At 47.7% G+C, this 20,103-nt stretch overlaps 1 long non-coding RNA gene across 1 annotated transcript; it reads left to right on the top strand.

The window, feature by feature from the left end:
• Positions 1-783: 783 nt before the first annotated feature.
• Positions 784-10,110, top strand: LOC109452489 (uncharacterized). Its single transcript, XR_012489886.1, has 2 exons — positions 784-4,851; positions 6,203-10,110. It is a non-coding gene; the product is annotated as an uncharacterized LOC109452489 (long non-coding RNA).
• The last annotated feature ends 9,993 nt before the right edge of the window (positions 10,111-20,103 follow it).

The following is a 20,103-nucleotide window of genomic DNA, read 5'->3' as shown; positions in this document are numbered from 1 at the left end:
CGAAAGCAGGTTTTATGAAACCCCACCTCTGTTTCAGTATTGGAAAGTGTGCGTGTTTACTTAGAAAGCACCATTGTTTTTTTTAACAGTTAATTGCCGGGTTACATTTTCTCTTTTTGTTAGTTGTTTCATACCCCACGCAAGCCCTGTGCATTTTAAACACTGTTTTCCACCTCCTTTCCCATTTAAGATATTATCATTAACATAAAGTCCATAGTTAACAAGCCACTGTGGTGGGGAGTGGTGAAGCCAGTTCCTCCAATGCAGTGTTACCAAATAAATGCTTTGGAAAGGTCCAGGGCACAAATATGCTTCACTTGAAATCGCTGTATCCTGGCAAAGATTCAGGTGAGCTGACACGGGGGTTGGCCTTCCTGTGACATGTGTCACGGGGTGTGACTTGGATTCTTTTGTGCTGCCAGCCACCTACGTGGACGGGCTGCTGTCCTAGATGACCCCTTGCTGTTTTGATTGGACACACTTCACTTCCCTGTATCAAAACCCTGGCCATGCTGCCAAACAGCTGCCATCTCACACCCTGTGGCTAGGCCGGAGGATTGTCACCTGCGATGCTGGAAAAAGAATAACTTTTCAGAGCTTGCAGGGAAGCTGCAGGGTCCAGAGGCCAGAGAGCTGGGAGTCAGAGACCAAACCTGTGGCCCCAACATAGCCACCAACTCACAGGCACTGGTCCAGTTTGTCTGAATTTCCTTTCGGCCAGAGTGTCATTTCAGTACTAACCCTTAAGCAATAAATGTTCAAAGAAAGTCATTATATTAAAACAAAACCAGATTCTGCTCACAAAGGAGAATGGAAAGTCTTTGGAGGAGATGGCAAGCGTCTCCCACGCCCCCCACACAATTTCCTTAGGCCTTTCCATGTGTGTCAGGCTGCCAAGAGCACTGACTTGCTTTGCTAGAGGAACTCCCACTCGAGGACCCTCGCCGGCCTTCCCTAAGCGCCAGCAGAGGTGGGTGTCTTCTCCTAGGTTGGCAGAGACACTTGGCCACGTAATTGACTATTATGTAATTGACTCTTCCGATCCCATTAGAGTTGCTCCTCCACGTCAGGCACTCTTTTCTTTGTCTTTTGTATCCCCTGATCCCAGCAGTATGTCCGGCACATAGTAGGCCTTTAAAGAGTATTTGTCGAATTATTGTTGAATTAATCCATTTTTTCTTTATATACAAGTCACAAAGTTCAAAAGTAATAAATGTTAGGTTGAATTTAGCTAACAAGCGTACTTTGGAAAGTCTTACAAAGAGTTCAGTAGGTTTTATTGTTGCTGTTTTGTGTTGCTTGGGGGGAAATACAGCAATTTCCTGATAACGTACATCAAATTACTAGTGGCAGAAAACTTCTACCATGCTGTTGATCTGCTGGCAAATCGGACACTGTGAATCCTGGAGAGTGGTTTTATAAACCACTGCAATCTTGTGTAAAACACATTAAACAGGGAAAGAGCTTCATTTGGCCGAGTCATCTTAGATCCAGTTCTATGGCTGCATTAAGCCAGTCTTTACTAATACACCCTCGATGTTAAACAGCTTCTTAATGAAGTGGATTGCCTTGAAGCCATTGGATAGTGCCACACACACACACACACACACACACACACCACCGCCCAAAAACAACTGCAGAGGCCGTAATTATATAATATTAATGAGCAACATTACATACAATTGGATGTGCCAGTTTCTAATGTAGCCGAGTTGATTCTCGGTAATGGGTTTCTTGAAATGACCTGGCCCCCACAGAAGTACCGTCAGGTTCAACAGCCCATGTAAAGTATAATAAACGCATAAATAATTTAGCAAGGGAAATAGGTAGCGTTATGGCCACACTTCTGTGCTGCTGTTATTTAAAAGCCTGGCAGCTTGGCAGTTAGAAACCACTATGGCCAGGGGTGTTGTAATTCACCATTTGCTCGGACTCGAAATGAGGCAGAGGAGAGCTCCAGGCCCCCAGCTCATTTTTTATTTAGAGGCAATTTTTTAAAATCCATTTGGCCATTTAAGTTTCAAAAATAGAAAGAGGAAAAAGAAATAAACACGTTTCAAATTTGGAAGTGTAGAGGCTGGAGTTCTTGTTAAGCAGGTCTGGGATGCATTTTTTAAACAACATCCTACAAACTTGTAAACGCATGGTAAGAGTTTATAAATTAGTTTCATCGTGTGTGTGCGTGTGTGTTTCTTTTTAATCCATAATATGGTGGTTTATGAGGCATAAATTCTAGTCTTTTTTTTAAATATACTCAGACACATCATTTTGCTGTGTTGTTGTATTACCTATCTTATTTATTATTCACCTAACATCATCTGTAAATGGACTCGACTTTTTAGACTTTAACTCAGTAAGTTTAAAAGAAAAATTTTGTATCACCGATGTAAATAGAAAAATCAATATGTCGTGCCATAAAACACATGCTGTCATTAATTTTTTTTCCTAACACACACTGAGATAAATACATATTGAGTCAAACAAATGCCGAGTAATTAAAATAAGAGCTCCTCTGTGTACTACCTCAGAGCGTCTCAAGGAGTGTCCGTGGCACTTTTAAGGAAGCACTGGCTTACTGGTTAAGAACACAGATCTTGCAAACCAGGCAGGATTGCTTCAAGTCCCACCTCTGCCATTGGCCCGCTGGATGACTCAGCAGCAGGACTTTTTGTCTCTCTGAAAAATGGGGTAAAAATTGTTGCATCTGAAAAATGGGGATAAAAATTGTTGAGCAGTTAGTTGAGCAGATTCTATGAGGTAATATACGTAAAGTTCTTCACGCAGAGCCTAACTTACAGCGAATATCCAAGAAATGTCAGCTATGATTATTATTAACTTGTGATTGCGGAGATGCGGGCCATCAAAGAGAACCCACCAGCAATGAATTCAGTTCAGAACAAACGAAATGTACTAGGCATCTACCAAATGGCAGGTTCTGTGTTAGGCCCTGGGGACACGGAGATAATTCTTGAAGTGACCGACATGTAAAGAGCTAATGACAGCAGCATACGGGCAGTGCAATGACAGGTATGTGCCGAGGTTATCATGGCTAAAGGAGGACATGAGGGAAAGCAGCATCCGGGAAGAAAATGTTCACAGCCAAACATCAGGCCTTTTCTGATGGCATGTGAGGACACACACCAGTACTGGAAGGTACCAACTAAACTGGATTTCTGCTGGGAAACAGAAGATGCATGAAATTCAAACACATATACAACAATGGAGACATCTCATCATCAATTGATGGGCTTAACAACATTAATGAATTGGGGAATATCATTTTCAAAACCAAATAGTGGTGAAGCAACATGGAAAAGGAATTTTAATTTCCTCTCCTTCCACACAGGTCACAGGTGGTGCACAGATACTTTAGGTTTGAACTGCAGAGCAAGTTACCTTCTTAAAAAATTATTATTTGCTCACATGTAAAAATCATACAGTTTCATAACAAAACCCAGACTTGTGGCTTCTCTTCCAAGAGTGGAAGATGTGGCCACCCGGAAAAGCCGCTGCTGTCGTAAGATGCGGCATTCATTCTCCAGGGCACCAGAGTCCCTCCCTGCCCAGAATATAGTGCTGCCTTAAGACCCAGGTAAGGGGGGACGTCCCGCCTGCCGTTGGCCCCACCTTAGAGGCCCCACTCCAAATGTACCCTTCCCTACTTCCCTGTGCAGCCACGAGTCCGTGGAGGGGGAGGCAGGGCAAGAAGCTTGGCTGTGTCACGCACCTGCACAAAACCCCTTGCTGTGTGAGCCGCAGTCAGGCCTGAGAAGAGAAGCAGAGTAGACGCTGTGTGTTGGGGAGAGGCAACCAAGGTCATCTTCTTCAGGTAAGGACATCTGAGGAGTGTTTGAGAATTCGAGCTTCGAACTTGGCCTTCCAGGCCATTATAAAGGCTTATTTGTCAAGGTAGGAGACTAGAGAGTACTTCGATTTATTAACTCGATTTATCACGTGTGAATATTTAGACGTGGTAAATGAACTTCCATTTATACTCCTTCCCTGGGCCTGCACATGTCAGCAAAGACTAGGAGCCGGCCCGCGGGTGGGTTTCACCCCTTTCTCCTCGCCGCCTGGTCTCCATTAGTACGTGGATTTGTGGCTTCCACTAGACTGAGGGTTGTGTGAGGGTACCTGACGTTCCCCACTGTGTTCCCGGCCCCTATACAGTCCTTCGCACCTCCCAGGGCCCCCAATTAATATTGAACTAGTGACTATGTAATCTGAGAGTTCATATTTCTGGTTAGCCCTCTTGGAATGGTTTTCTCCTGTCGTATATGTACACACATCACAGACGATTTTCAGAATTTTTCTTAGAAACTTCATTAATGGCTAGACTTTTTTTGGTTATTTCTAGCTTTCCTATTTAAAATGAATTTATGTACATGGTGAAATAATCTGAAAGGTTTAAAAAAAGTAAAAAGAAGATCAGAACATCACCCATCACGCTAAGGCCCCTAGTGCCACAATTTGGAACATTTTGATACATTGAGTTCCAGTCTTGTTTTCATACATTTCTTTTCAGAGCTGAGACCCTACCCAGAGGTTGATGATGAGAAGCTGCCATAGACCAACGGTTTGAGCGGTGTTCTCCCTCCTGTTTGTTATTCTCTGTGATGCATTTTAAAAGCCAAATTGCTTCAGAATCTTCTAGATTCCATGGAGAAAGACTGAAGTGAGGAGTGTCACAAACACTTTCCAGAGAGGTGGATGACGTGGTTCTCAACTTTTGTGTGCGTGAGAGTTTATCATTGACTGTTTTATTATTTTTTTGTTTCTCATTTTGAGCAACACCATGACTACCATCAAGGATCAATTATCAGCCACCTAATTTCGTACAGCCGTTTTCTGGTAAGCTCTGTATGAAGCACTCGGCATACACTTTGCTCCTTCTCTCTCAAAGCTGACAGACTGCCATTCATTCATGCTTGTCGTTTGGTCAGCAGTCCACAAACATTGATCAGGTGACACCCCAAAGCCAGGCACCATTGAAGCCCCGAGACTATCCAGTGAAATGGGGGAGAGACGGCGAAATTCCAAATTGCAATAAGCATGACAAGACAATACCTAAGGGTGCCATGGGGACACAGAAGAGAGGCTTTCTTATTCAGCCTGGGCTCCAGGGAGGCCTTCCAAGAAGAGGCGATATTTGAGCGCTGTCTAGAAAGCTGAGCTGGGAGTTGGCAGGTGGGGAAAGGAATCAGGTGTCGGGTTGAGGCCCCTGGAGGGTGTGGCTGGTGAAGAGGAGAGCACCTAACCCACATTCATCGACTGTGCACTACGGATCCAGGACCGTGCTGGGTCCTCAGGAGACAGACATGGGCGGGCTAATGAATGAATACATGCACAGGACTTTGGGTGACATCCTACCTAACAGGACACTTCAGAACCACATCCTGATAATTGAGCTTAAATCCAAGGCAGTCTAGAATATCCCTAATAAAAGTCATTCAAATTGTCCTCTACGATTTGGCCGTTATCTATTAAAATTAAAAATGTGGATGTCCCATGACCCAGAACTTCTATTTCTTGATTTCTACTGTAGAAAAAAGAAACTTGTTCAAACCACTTGCTTGTGTAAAAAGGTGTGCACGCAGCACTATTTGCAAAAGGGAAAAAAATTGGGATCAACCCAAATATTGATGCACAGATGAAGGGCTGTCAAAACTAGGCTATAGCTATCCCACGGAAATGCATGGAAAGTTAGAAAGAGGTAAATTTATATATACACAAGACAGACAGCTGAAGGAAAAGAAACAAGTCACATAATGTACATGCCATATGCTATCATTCATGTAAAAAAAGCTACACACAAAAATAACATGTTTTCTATAGTTACAGAGATATGTAAGTTTTTGTTACAGTTCATACTTGTAGATATACATTTGATGTACTCATAAGTACACAGAGAACCAATTAAATGCATTGAGGGAAGACTTTTGCTGAACTGAAAAGCTACCTCTGAGGGAAGGGTTCAGAGACTGGAGGAGGTGGTTAAAAGAAATGTAGGCCTTACCTTTTAAAATTTTGTGCAAGGAGCAAGTGTTCTGTGAATTGTTTTTGCAATGAAAGATTAATTAAAGCAATGAAAATGTTCTAATTTTCAGGGTAAATCAGGACCACCGATTTAGAAACAAATTGAGCAATGTAAAACAAGACGTTAAAATGTTCCTACCCTGTGACCCAATAGTTTTCCTTTTAGGAGTCCATCCAACAGAAATAACCCCAGAGAGAGGCAGAGATTTTCATATGAAGATGTTCATTGAGGTATTGTTCATATTGTGAAAAAACTGAAGAGGCATCTGAAATGTTCAGTAATGGGTGAAAGCTTCAACGGTAAGTTTACGTAATGGAATGCTGGGTAGCCATGGAAAACTGGCTGCAGATGAATTTCTATTGACTTGTAAAAATGTTCACAAACTAGTATTGTCAGAATATAAAAATGTGAGGGTAGTAAGATCCCATATATGATATAAGCACAAATTCACATACCCAAGGCCCGTGGGGGTGGGGTAGGAGACCCAGGGGAGCATCATGTTCAGCTAAGGTCTCAGTTTTAGACTTTTGACACGATCTCTAAATACAGTTATGCCAATCACCGCAGGGATGCCCTGAATGGGTCCACACAGTCACAGATATACGCTTGCCGTTTATCACGTGACTCTGATTGCTGCATGTAAACATTTAATACACAGTACTTTTGTTTTTTCCATCCTGCTTTAGAGTCACTTCAGCTGGAGGAAGCCCAGGTGGCCCCCATTTGGTCTGAGGACCCATTCTACCACAGGCACAAAGGGTCAAAGGGGATACCCCAAGTGGGAGTGTGCATGCCAGTGGTCTCTTGGTGGCGGGAGTCTAGATTTTTTAAATGGATAGTTTTCTCCTTTTCTACATTTTCTACAATGAGCATGTATGTTTTCATAATTTAAAAATATTAATAGCTCCTAGAGCCAAATTAAAATAAAAAAAAAAAACACAAAAAAAACAAAACAAAACAAAAAAAACCAGCAGAGGGAATATCTTCCTTTAAGACACAAAAGCGAGCCAGGCTCTGGAATGTGCCACAGAATGGCCCCAGGCAGAGGCCTCGGCAGGCTGGCACCAGGGCTGGACAGAAAGAATGCAGCTGGACCCTGCCCCAGTGTACACCGGGAAGGGCAGTGCTGACTCCTGCCCCTGCCCCTCCCCACACGGCTAGGTGAGGCCAGAGCAGTTCTGCAGGCCAGAGTAGCAAGCTGATTGTGGTTCAAAGCCGCCTGATCGTTGGAGGGGTTGGGGAGAGAATCCAAGTTCTGGCTAAGCCAGGTGAACCTGGGGCCCTGGTTCTAGATCTGGGTTAGAGAGAGCAAGAAGGAGCCACTCATTTGCAGGGACAAATGGGATATGCAGGTCGACTTGATAAATAAATCCCTTTATCAGGGGACTTCAGAACAGAGGATTTATTTGTGTGGCAGACAAGCTGCACGAGGGATGGCAGGTGCAATAGGGTGAGAGAAGAGAAGAAGCAGTAGATTACAGAGGAATCTTCTATTGATGGGTTTGGGCCCAACTCTTGACAGGTTCCGTGTGTGTGTGTGTGTGTGTGTGTGTGTGTGTGTGTGTGTGTCTTAGAGCCAACAAAAATGAACACTCCTTCCCAGCCCCCTCCACCTCTGTGCCTTAAGCTTTTTCTTCCCACTAAGAAAGCGGGTGGAATTGGTTCTATCCACAGAACAAACACCAGGCGTCCAGTTTTCCCTGCTGTGAGGAAATCGCTCCTGCCCCTTCACCCAAGGAGCACGGGCACTGATGGGTCAAGGAGCAGAGTGTCTAGTGGAGAACAGCTGGGGCCGGGGCATCAACACCCTCATTACAGGAAGCTGCTGCTATTTCCAGCCTCCATTCAGTGAAAGCAGGTCATTACAAACACAGCGTGTCTTTGCATATTAACTAAATAAAATAATAATATTTTCTCTCCTTTCATGAGCTATACTGATAAATCCCAATTTATGAATGAAAGATGCCGATTAGTTAGTTAAAAAATGGAAGCTGGAGATTTAATGAATGCATGCAAATAGGTCTTCCCAAGTCCTCAGCACCTGAGTCTTTTAAAGAAAAATATTCATAAGATGCATTCATGAGAGACAAACGATGAAGCAGCCTGATTTTAGTTTTCTTTCTTTCTTGCTGCGTGGGGTGAAATTTGGATGTGATTTTGTGCCTGTCAGTCTGGGTCACTTTAGAAATAAGGATGCAAACAATGGCTGTTATACTCAGTTGAGTTTTGCTGTTCAGATTGTCAAGAGAAAAAGTCTCAGCTGAGAAACTCCTTCTTGCCCTGGCCAGGACCTTCCAACTTTGTATGGAGCCTTCATTTCTGGGACCCAAAGGTTAACCACAGAAAGAAGGGGCAGTGGAGAACCAGGAAGTTGCATCCGCAAGACCAGAGTGGGACCTATTAGATTTTCATTGTGTTCCCATCACTGGGAAACCAATACTGGGTATTGGATAATATCTGGGTGCTTTGGCCACTGAGCATCAGAAGTTTCTAGACACTTCAAGGACAAAGGTGAATAACGATGACCGCCAGGGGCCTTGAACCCACAGGCTAGCTGACCATTCCTGACGTGGGAGGCTGTCCACAGCTCAGTTGCACTGTACTGGGGCCTTAAATCCTACAGCTTGTTCTGTGTTGTATATCGTAAAAGCCACCCTCGAAAATGCCTTCACTCGCCTGTCTGATGTGAGTGGTACAGTAAAATGGCTTAGCTTCCATTGTTGGACCAGGTCACTGTTTCTTTGACTGAGCCTCATAATAAGTACAGGCTTGCAGCTGGGGACCTTGTTGTGTGGAAATCACATGCAACACACTGAGATGCTGTGGCCACGAGAGGCCGTGGGAACAGAGACGAGAGCAGGGAACCGCAGGGCCACAGCTCTGCCCCGCAGCCACGCCAAGGTGCGGGCTACTGAGCATTCTGATGAGAAGGATGGCCCAGGCCCTTACAATGTCCTTGTTTTCAGGTGTGTGTAGTAGAATTCACATAGTTAAACAGTCCTAGTTCCCTCTGCGGCATGGGTTAGGGGATGGGACTCGGTGTCAGACAGACCTGGCTGTCCAAACTGTTACCTTATTTCTCTGAGCTCCCATGTGTGTATCTGTGACTTTGGGGTAAGAATAAGTAACACCTATAGAACACTTACTATGTGTTAGGGACTTTTTATAAAGATCTCTCTTCTAGTCTTGGCAATTCACCTACTGCTGACAAGGAAGCAGGAGCAATAGTCTGTGTGAAGGCCTGGCACATACAGAGTCAACGCCAACAAACGGGCGTCTTACTGCTATGTTGCTGCCCATCAGCCTCATCTCCATGACTCCCCGTCATTCATTCAACAAACGTCTGCTGACCACCGTGCGTCTCGAAGGCATCAGAGACAGAGAGGCCCCAAGAGCTCCCCTAATGGACGCTCTCCTGCCCCTCTGCCTCTACTGCTCCCTCGACCCAGAGTCACGCCCCACCCCGGAAGTTTGTCTGCCTAGCTGACACACCCTCACGACTCCCACATCGCCTCCTCCGTGAAGCTCTCTGTCATCCACCACGAGCTGACATTCACCCAATTCCGCGTGGAGGCTGGGATCCGTTCTGATGGGTCAGGCAGCCATTCGTCCTGATCCGTCAGTCGGTGGTGAACTATCTTGAAGGTCCCCTATAATCTCTCCTGTCCCCGCCCCACTGTGTGGTCTCCCAGCACTGTGTGTGCCTCCATCTTTACTCTGTTATCCTAGATTTCCCCTGTTGCTTTTCCTCTCCCGTCTCCCTACCTGATTGGGAGCCCTGGCAGGCAGGTTGGATTATCACTGAGCTCTGCAGCTAGCCCAGGACTAGCCACTAGTAGGGGTCAGTAATGGTGGGAGAGGGGGACAGAGAGAGGAAGATGGGTAGAAGGTGAGAAACATGGCGGGAAAGGGAGCTGGTGTATTTTTGGCCCATGTGCTAAACACCATGAAGCAGTGGCCACAGGCCATAAAGCTGTCTGGATAGACACCTCCCCCAGTCACCTGCCCCAAAAACTCTGGCACAGAATTCCCTACCTTTCCTATTAAAAACTTCAGCTCATATGCAAATTGTATGTAAGTGTTGATTATGATCTGGGTTGCATTTAGGAAGAAAAACAAATCTTTCGCCCTGGCCTGTGTCTGTTTCATTGTCCGACCCTTTGAGGCTCGGCTCTGTGAGTGTCCGTGCCAGTGTGTGTGGCTGAGAATGGGTGCTTTATGTGCAAAGGAAGCAAGGCTTTTCTTTGGCTGGTTCTCCGAACCCAGCTGCCAGGCACAGGGCTGGCCGCCGCGATCCGCTTCAAGGAAGCCTCCAGCCTGTACTGAGGAGGCCGCTGCCTTTCCAGGCAGGCCTCGAGGACATCCTTTGAATCAGGAGTGCCCTGGGCCCCGGAAGGCCCCCTGCCCTAGTGCCAGGCAGTACGAAGCAAGGGCAGCGGTGTGCTGCAGTGAAAAGGAGTCAGGCTCAAATCTGGCTCTTAATTTCCAGCCGTGTGATCTTGGGCCAGCTTCTTGACCTTTCTGTGCCTGTTTCTTCATCGGACAAATGGGGAGAACAGATTCACCACCTCAGTAGCAAGCTGTGAGGAGTAGGTGGGATAAGGCACTTGATCACATTTTGTGAATGGGAAGGTTCAATGCACATGTTGATTTGCTACTAATGGGACTGGAAGCTAAAGCTGAAGTGTTAGTGGAGGCACCAAAGTAGGATAGCTGCTGCATTCCACGGATGGGCAATGCCAGCAAAGTGCAGAATTTACAAAAGAAAAAGCCAAAAATCCATCACACACTTCTCGAAGCTCTTCACCACTTGGGACGGTAGAAAAGAGTTGGGTTGTTGAAATTTAGGGAAGATTCTGTGATGTCTTCTTCAGAAAAGGCACTTGGACCTTCCCCCTCATGCCCTAAGTTATCTGGACTCTCAAACAGCTTGTTCTGTGTGCCCTGCCACTCGAGGATGGTGGCTCTGGGCTGACTCATGCCCAAGGAAGCTACAGTGATTGGTGGCCGCAATGGAGGGGAAGTGGGGACATGGCCCTATGATGGCAGGTCAGAGGTACGGGAGACAGGAGTTGTAATCATAGGTGGTCCAGTAGGGACGTGTCCAGAAAACCTGGCTGCAAAACTGTCAACTTCAAACATCTGTGAGACTCAGAGACGCAAAGCCAGTCTTTGATAGGACCAAGCATCTGAGAACTTTCCCATCCTGCTTCCCTTCCTTCTCCATATCTGTGTAATCCTTGCGGGGACCAGAAATTAGGCTAGCAAGCTAGTAAGGAGCAGATCCAGCAAACCCACAGGTTTCTGCTGGCAGCAGGCTCTCGTGGGAAGAGGGGATAAAAGGCAAGTAATGAATTGAGGCGGTGTCCCTGACGTAAAGTGACCACGGGATCTTCCATTACCTAACAGTGACTAGAAAATTCATATTCTCATTCTGGATCAAGGAACAGGTTGCACACGATGAATAGGTTTACAGGGAAATGGGAGACAAACATTAAGGTGCTTTTATAAGAATCCTCTTTGTTCCCTGTATCGGATACATCACTATTACTGATCTTGCATTAACCATGTGCAAAGTACTTTATATATTCAAAATAATCCACAGAGGTGCGTGCCAGGATAATTCCCACTTTGCAAAGGAAGAAACTGAGGTTCAGAACAGTTAGACAACCTGCCACAGGTTGCAGGATGGGTGGGAAGGGTGCCAGGCCTGGAAGCCAGGCTCCAGAGCCCACGCCACCTTCCCATCTCGCAGACTCAGTGGGCAGATCAGACAAGGGCTAACGTTGTCCCTCACGCCTCCAAGTGCACTTGGCTAAAAATACTTCAAGAGCGTAGAGGAATTTTCACCAGTCCCCTGGGGGAAGGACTTCAGGGAGACATGCTGTTTTGGTAAGAATGACTTGGTTTTAAATATCAAGGCCCACTCAAGCTAGCTGAAGGAGAAAGGAGGGGAACATTCTCATAAGGGTCCGGGGAAGCATTCGGGAAGCCTGTCCGGACTCTCTGCCTCCATCCCTCTGGTTTCTGCTTCTTACTCTTCCTCCTTTCCCTCCACACATTTCTCAGTCCATTTTTCAGAACGTGGCTGCCTCAGCTCCAGCGCTGGGGACACTCAGTGCCATCCCTGCTGAGACCAGTTGGCTGAATCCTGATTCACAGTGCAGAGAAAGATCAGCTAGCCACGTACTGAGTACCTACTATGTACCACATACTGAGTACCTACTGTGTGCCAGGCACCTGGGATATAGCAGTGCACAAAATAGAAAACAACAAAACAAAACAAACCCTGCTCTTGAGGGGCGTCCCTTCCAGTGAGATTCTGATTGGTCTAAGTTGGGTCAGCTGACCTCTTCCCCTTGCCCAATCAAACATGCCTGAGGGTAGGGTCAGAAGATCTTATCCTACAGCTTCCACCCTCCACAGTGGCAGCTGCCCGCTGCTGGGTCCTACTGACCTTCTCTCTCAGGGGAGCCCCTACCTCATCAGCCTTGTCCCCTGGTCTCTTTCACGCTGGGTTTGACACACATTGTCCTTTCTCCCACTCCCTTTTATGTCAGATGAAGCCAGGTCTTCTTTTCCCGTTGCCTTTTGTCCTTCTCTCCAACCTTGAAGGGAGCAAATGCCTTTAAGGGGGAAATGGGGCAGTCTCCCCACCCTGGTGCCGGCAGCGAGCGGAGGCAGAGCCGTGCGAGGACAGCACACACAGAGGACGGACTATACTGGGCTCTTGTCCCCCAGATGGTCTCCTCTGAGACAGTGACACCGCTTTGTACAGCTGGGCTGGCTGTGGGAGCCTGGCTGAACGGAGCCTTGTCAAAGTGCCTTCGTCCTTCATTGTCCTACAGGCGGGGATGGCGATGAGCTGGACAGTGAGGGTCCTCCCTGCTTCCTGTTTGATGGCCACTGTGATCAGCTTCGGTAATGCCAGCTGCTGCATTTTAATTGGCCGGGTTCTGGGCCTCCCGCCTTCCCACCATTTCAACAGCCCCCTTTTTTTTTTTTTTTGTTGCTTTCTTTCCTTTTTTTTTTTTTTTAGCACGAGCTACTGCGCATTCAGTAATGGACTAGATTACGTCAGATGCTGCGCTTGCCAGCCTCGATGCTAAGCTCTGTAGCAGAGGGTGCCAAGCTGCCATACACTGGGATGCAGTTCACAGTGCAGAATCCCCCAGGCAGGTCTCGGTGGGATCCCCACGCTTTGTCAGTTGAGAAGCGTGGTACGCTGTCTTTTCCTGGTGGGTAAGAACACGAATGTCTGAGTGGGGGAGACCAGGATTCAATCCTGCCAGAGCCACTTGCTATGCATGACCCTATGCGTGTAAATTAACCCTTGGTGCCCCAGTTTCCTCATGTAAAATGAGGTTGAGAATGGTTTCCTCATTGCGTCGCTCTAAGTTGAAAGAGAATAATGTATATAAGGTACTTAGCATGGTTCCTGGGACGCTTTAATGACTCAGCACATGGCAGCCATTGTTAATATATTTGTTACACCCCTTCTTGAACTCTGTCCCCCAACATAATCTCTATGGCCATAGACAATGTGCTGGAACCAGGCACTGGAATCAGACCTGCAAAGTCGTGACAATCACATATACCTCTAGGGTCGTAACGAGGATTAAAGGAGACAAAGGGCCTAATCATAATAAACCTGTCCGAGTGTTTTATGCATCTTACTCATTTCACCCTCACAGCAACTCGAAGAGGGAGAGACAATTACTGTACACATTTTCCACATGGGGAGACACTAACAGGGGCCTTAAGCCAGTGGTTCAAGGTCACGGGCTAGTAAGCGGATAAGGCAGGAAATGGATGGAGTAAGAAGGTCTGCTCACTGTGTCAATCCCACTCTACCCGCGGACTTAAGTGTCTGACACCAAGTGGAAGTTCAAAGACATGTGAATTACATGTCTACACACTGCAGATGTATACATGACAGGGCAGAGTGGACGTTTGGGACAGTATCTGTGGGAATCGTTAGGGAATGAAGTCAAGTCAGTCATATGAGCAAATAAGGTCAAGAGTACCTGCTGTGTGCCAGGGAGTCTCCTGAGGGCTTGGCATGTGTAATTGTGAGTGAATTCTGGGCATCACCATGTGTGGTACAGATGGATAGGTGCTGGGGCTTTGTGCGAATTCTGTCCACACATACGTCTGAGGTTCCTGATCTCAGATTAGGCCTGCAAAGCACTTTTCCTTAGAACTGGGAGGAAAAGTGACTCTTCTGGCTGGTCCAAACTGAACAGCAAACAGGATATGCAAAGGTTTGGAAGGACAACCTCATCATGGCCAAATTTCCAGGCTTTTTTTCCCACTGGTCCAGAAAACATATGCACAGAGTGAGGCAATCTCCAGGCCGAGAACCTGGAGGTGTCAGTCAGGGGCTGGCAGGAAACAGATGGCACACACAAATTAGGGGTATTGAGGACAGTTCGATAAAGGAGCCTTTCCCCAAGATGTGGGGGAACCACAGGGACAGTGTAGTTCCCCGGGGCTGGTAATAGCTGAGTGCTGTCACCTCCCCTAGGCCAGAAGGAAAGGGACAGACTGGAGACCTGAACCCTGAGACAGAGTCCTGGGGAGAGAGGTCCGCCTGGCAGGAGCTATGGCCTTTGGAAGAGGAACTCAGCCAACCCACAGTGGCCCAGCGAAGGGGAAGCAGGGCCGTAAACACTTGAGTTCACCCACCTCCCTCCTTCCAGTCTCCTGCCAGATTCCCCATTGTGTGAGCCCAACCAGGAACCAGAGGGCAAAGGGGCCACCAAGGCCAGACTCCCTGGGGCACAGAACAGGGTGAAAGAGGATGGCATGTAGGTCTGGACAGGCCAAGGGAAGATTTCTGGTTCTCAACTGGAACCATAGAGAGGCCACTGCCCCACATCCCAGGACTGAAGATTCCAAAGGCAAAGAGAATTTGGGGAGCTCAGTGAGGGTGGCCCGTTCCTGCGACTGTGGAGTGTGATGGCTGGAGCACGACAAGACTTGTGCTGGCCAAGCTGGGAGCCTGATGTCACCTTCCGTTCCTCTACACTTTGGATGAGGCCTCTTAACCAATTCTAACTGAATCAAATATTGAGCCTCGTTTTTCCCTCTCTGGCTACACTCTTCAAAGCCAGAAATAAACTAAAGAGGACTTTGCAAGCTCAGGAGAGCTCTGACTGCAAACTCATCCGTGGTCTTCAAACCTGGGCACACATTTCACGTCTTCTGTGATGTCTTTTCTGACACTTGTGTATGTCTGCCCCCCTGTCTAAAATACAGACCCTACAGTGGCATGTTTTATTCATCTCCATATGCCTAGAAGCTGACACAGGCTGACATACTATAAGGTCCCAATAAATATTCGTTCAATCTTTCTGTCCCTGTCGTCCTCAACAGATTCCAATTTAACCAGCATTTATTAAGCCCCTACTTCTTTCCAAGCACTGTGTCAGCTCATTTTCATATGAATTCTCTAATTTAAATATTCCCAACAGCCCTGGTTATTATCCTCATTTTTACCAATGAGGAAACTGAGGCTCAGAGAGATGAACGATTTGAATAAAGTTCCGTTTCTCTGGTCTAATGCTCGGCCCTCTCCTGTTCAGAAGGTGTCTCTTGATTGGTCGTTGAAGTTACTTCATGCATATGCATGAGCTGACTGCATGAACGAGCCCCAGGAGCCCGTGTGTGCACGCGCTTTGCGAAGCTCTAACATCCCTGATGGTGCTGCCTGCTCACAGTGCTCATCTCAGTTTGATGGTTGCTGCCAACTAAAGTGCTCATGGATATCCTCCTGTACCATCGACCTTGAATCTGCCCTGCAATACTCATATGAGCATGAGATGAGCTTAGACGGATGCTGCCCTTGAACGTGGCTCTAAATTGGATGCAGGAAGCCTGGCTTACTCCCATTGATTCAAAGCACACATATTTCTGACAGTTTCCTCTGTTGAATAGTGAAAACATACAGTTGTCAAGTGCCTACCCTTTCGTTGTTCTACCATGGAGCTGCCAAAATTCTAACCGGCCAATAAAATCCACCTGCTTCAGAAGAGCCCCAAGCACACCCTCACTTACCAAAAAGAGAACAAGAGTGAAAAGCTGCTAAAAAATACATATTCCACATACCCTGAACTTGCACAGTTCTCTCAGTCTTCATAATGGCCCTGAAGATAGAAACTATGGTTAGCTGTATTTTACAGGTGATGGGCCTGAGGCTTTGGGGTGGGGACACTTGTCCAAAGTCACACAGCTGGGAAGTAGCAGAGCAGGGTCTAAGGCAGACCTGGACTTCTGGCTTGCCCGTGGAGGGGGCCAGCCCGAGGGAGCTCTCTACTGCTTCGAAGCTCGTTGGCCTCAATCACAGGTAGTATCATCTCGATTCCTTCTCATTACCTTCTGCCCTATTTTACTAAAGATTCAGGGCAGATTTGGCTCTGGCCTAGAAAAACATCTTTCTGACCCCCTGGAGAGAAAGAGAGAGAGATAGAAATGTGTTTCTAGGCTGTTCTGTAGAACCGAAGGCACTTTCATGACAAGCCTTTCTCCTTCCTTCGAGTCCTTAGGACACTTTATCTGCCCCTTCCTATGGCCCTGTCACAGCCAGCCTTATTTCCGCCATCTCCCCTTCTAGGCAGGGAGCTCTTCCAGGGCAGGGTCTGCATCTGACCCTTCAGTCTCCTCTCACACCAAAGCCCGAGTGTCCATCAATATTTACCAAGTACCAACTATGCTCCAAGTCCCACGTCAGGCACTTCCACAGCTGTGAACATGTTTCTTCTTTGTGGCTGCCTATTAGCCCATTTTACAGATGAGGACACTGAGGCTGGGAGGCGTGAAAGAACTTGCTCAAGGTCACAGAGCTAATAGAGGGCAGAGCTGGGCTTTGGGCATCGCCCTGCTCGCCCCACCATCAGTGTCCTTCCTGCAACATGGCAGCTGCTGGGCAAGTGCTCAATAAGCATCGGTTAAAAGACAGGAAAGAAGCAAGGGAAGAGAAGGAGGAACATTGAGAAAAGTTCAAAGACAGCAAAAAGAAAGAACTACTAGAATATTTCAAAGCAGTAAATTGGTGGAAGATTAGAAAAACGGGTCTTGGGTCAAGGGCCTAACTTCCATTCTTCTAAGGTCACGAAAAGGGAGGCACATACCCCAGATCAGAAAAAGAAACACGGAAGCAGCTCGGACTTTAGCTTCAGAATGGAAGCATCTCCACAGGGCTTTCTGAAGGGATGGAAACACTCTGATGGTAGTGACAACATCAAGAGGCAGTGCAGAGCATGTGTGCTCTGTGTTATAACGGTAAGAATCTTGTCAATAAACATGAGCATTTACACAAAACAGTTCGGAAGCCACTGCCCTCGGAGTTAAATGAGCAGGGTTCAAATTCCAGGTCTGTCCTTTCCTAGCTGCCCAGCCTTAGGTAAAATTTCTCATGTCTCTTAACCTCAGTTTTTCCATCTGTAAAATGGCATGACAAGACGTTTCATTTTACAGTGGCTTAATAAATCAGATTAAGTAGTGAACATAAGCCCCTAACGGGGGCTTAGCTAAATGTTTCCTACGTTGTTCTGTGTGATTAATTCATTTTGTTTTGAAACATGACCCAAAGTAGCCCCTGCTGCTAACTCCAACTCCCCACCTGGGGTCCCTGGGGGCACTGAAGCCAGACTGTTGGCTTTAAACCTGGCTCTTCCATTTCCAAGCTGATCACCTGGGCTACTCACTTAACCTCCTTTCCCCTCAGTTTTCTCTCCTGTAAAGTGGGAATCATTCTAGGATTTCCCTCTTTGAGTGCTTAAGAAGAGTACAGGCCCTTGGAACCCTGCCTGGCACATAGCAAGTGTTCAGAAAATGTTAGTTATTACCGTATTGTCATTATTACTAGCATGTGCTGAGTGTTTTTCTTATGGTTTCAGTTCAACTCTTGTACTGTCCCCTCCCTCACCTCCCCCATATTTCAACTGCTGACCCGCAGGTCCCCGATCTGCAGGCAGCGTGGCATTACTTAAGGGAGGAAAGAGCCTCGTAGTCTTTCAGTGACGTCAGGAGGGCTCCTTATCAATAATTGAACAGTTTTCCAGGAACCCAATCTAGAGAGCGCAGTGCCCCGGCTGCAGCAGGGCCTGGCTGGCTGGGGCTCCCGGAAGGCTCTGGGCACAGTGGGGATGGTTATCTGCTTGCGCTGTGGGCGGAGGAGGCTGGCTGCTGCTGCAGGGGCGCAGGCTGCAGGCTCCGCGGGGCCCTAATCGTCCTCCAGGCCCTGCCCTCACAGTCCTCTTCCAACAGCCCCCGAAAAGCAGGCCCTATTCTTCAGCTGATGTGCTGGAGCCCAGAGCCTGGAAGTGGTTCTGAACAGCCCCCGCCCTCACCACTCACTTTGAAGCCATCGATAAGGCCTGATGATTTGCCTCCAAACATGGCGCAGGCATGTGGGGCTCTCACAGCAGCCCGTCATAGGCTTCCCAGACGGGCACCTGCAACTGCCCCCCCACCCCCCACCAGCGCCCCCCCTTCCCACACACACCGCACCAGCCAAGAGTAAGCTTTCTAAAATGCAAATGAAAATCTGGTCCGTCACCTCCCTGCCTAAATGCCTCAGGGCTTCTGCATTGCTCTCAGGAAAGGACTCAGCCCCTCTGGGTCCCCAAAGGCCCGTGGCTCCCCTGTGTCCAGCTTCACCCCAGCCCTTCCTGTCTTCATTTATGAGCTTCCGGCCACACCACCCTGTATCCGCCCCTGTCACAGAGACGTTGCCCCTCCAGGTCTCTGCCAGGCCTTTTTCTCTCCCCCATTGCTGCCTCCTACTTATCATGCATTTCTCAGATAATGTCACCTCCTCACAGGAGCCTTCCCTGACCTCCCGTCTAAAACTGTGACCCCACACCCCCAGCCCCTGCATATTTCCACCACGAGACTCACCCCGACCAGGATGGTTTTGTCAACCCATCAGCTTCCTTATCTATGCCTGTCTCCCCCATGCGGAGGTGAGCCCATGGGGACATAGGTCCTGTCTGTCCCACTCACAGCTGTGCCCTTAGATGCACCAGCTCCTGGTACCTGAAAGGTGGGCAGTAAAAATGTACTGAATGGATGGCTGGAAGCTGGGAGGCTATGTGGTAGAGTGTGGTGAGTGCCGGACTCACAGTGTACAGTCCTGGGTTTGAGGCCCAGCTCTGTGACCTGTTCTCTGGACCTCCTGACGGTGCTAGTAGAGTCAGGAGACCCGGGATCTGGCCCGTGAGCTCACCTTATCCCTCGGAGTCCCCATGGAGCGTATGAAATCTGTGCATAGATAGAGTGGCACGTTCTGGGGGTGATGGATGGGAACCCAGGGTCTGCCAAATCCTACAGGCATTCTGCACTGAGCAGGGCAGACACACCCCGGGATCACCCCACAGAAGCCACAGCCAGAGGGGTGAAAAGCAACCATCCGGCACAAAGCCTGTTAGATGGCGCACCACTTCCAAGGAGCCAAGTGACAGCAATAGCACCCAACGTGTGTGCCTGCTCCATGCAGGGAAGGCAAGTTTCCTCCGGACTTACTGACTTTCCCTACGGGAAGGGGCTGCCAGGGAGTTCAGACAGACCTTGGCCTTCAGCCGCAGGCTTTTCTCCTGCAGGGTGAGTGTCCATTATGCAAATAGGCTATAACCCAGTAGTTAATTTATGGTGCACAGGGTCCCTGCAAGGGTCCCCTGAGGGATCGCCCAAGGACAAGAAGTGAAAGGCTTTGAAGTTGTCACCTTTGCTTTGAGAGACTTTATCATAACACTGGCTGGAAAAGACAAAGAGGATAAAAAAGTACCTCAGATGCTTTGCACTGATGTCTGAGCTGGTGGCCGTAAGGGGGTCGCACGTGATCTCACACTGCAGAAGCTGCTCACATTTAGGTTTTAAGGCTATGATCTCCCAGCTGCAGAAACATCCTTGCTGCTGGCTCTCCTGTGGGAAATATTATTTTTATTAGTGTGACTCTAAAGCTCTCCAGTCCCCCTTTTTTTCTCCCATTGAAATAATTCATTTTATAACCATGACCCAGAACTCAGGGTTCTGCTGGCATTAGAGCCAGAAAGGGCCATGAT

This window comes from Rhinolophus sinicus, linkage group LG10 (assembly GCF_036562045.2).
Source record: "Rhinolophus sinicus isolate RSC01 linkage group LG10, ASM3656204v1, whole genome shotgun sequence".
NCBI lineage: Eukaryota > Metazoa > Chordata > Mammalia > Chiroptera > Rhinolophidae > Rhinolophus > Rhinolophus sinicus.
This window is presented reverse-complemented; position numbering and strand designations above follow the sequence as displayed.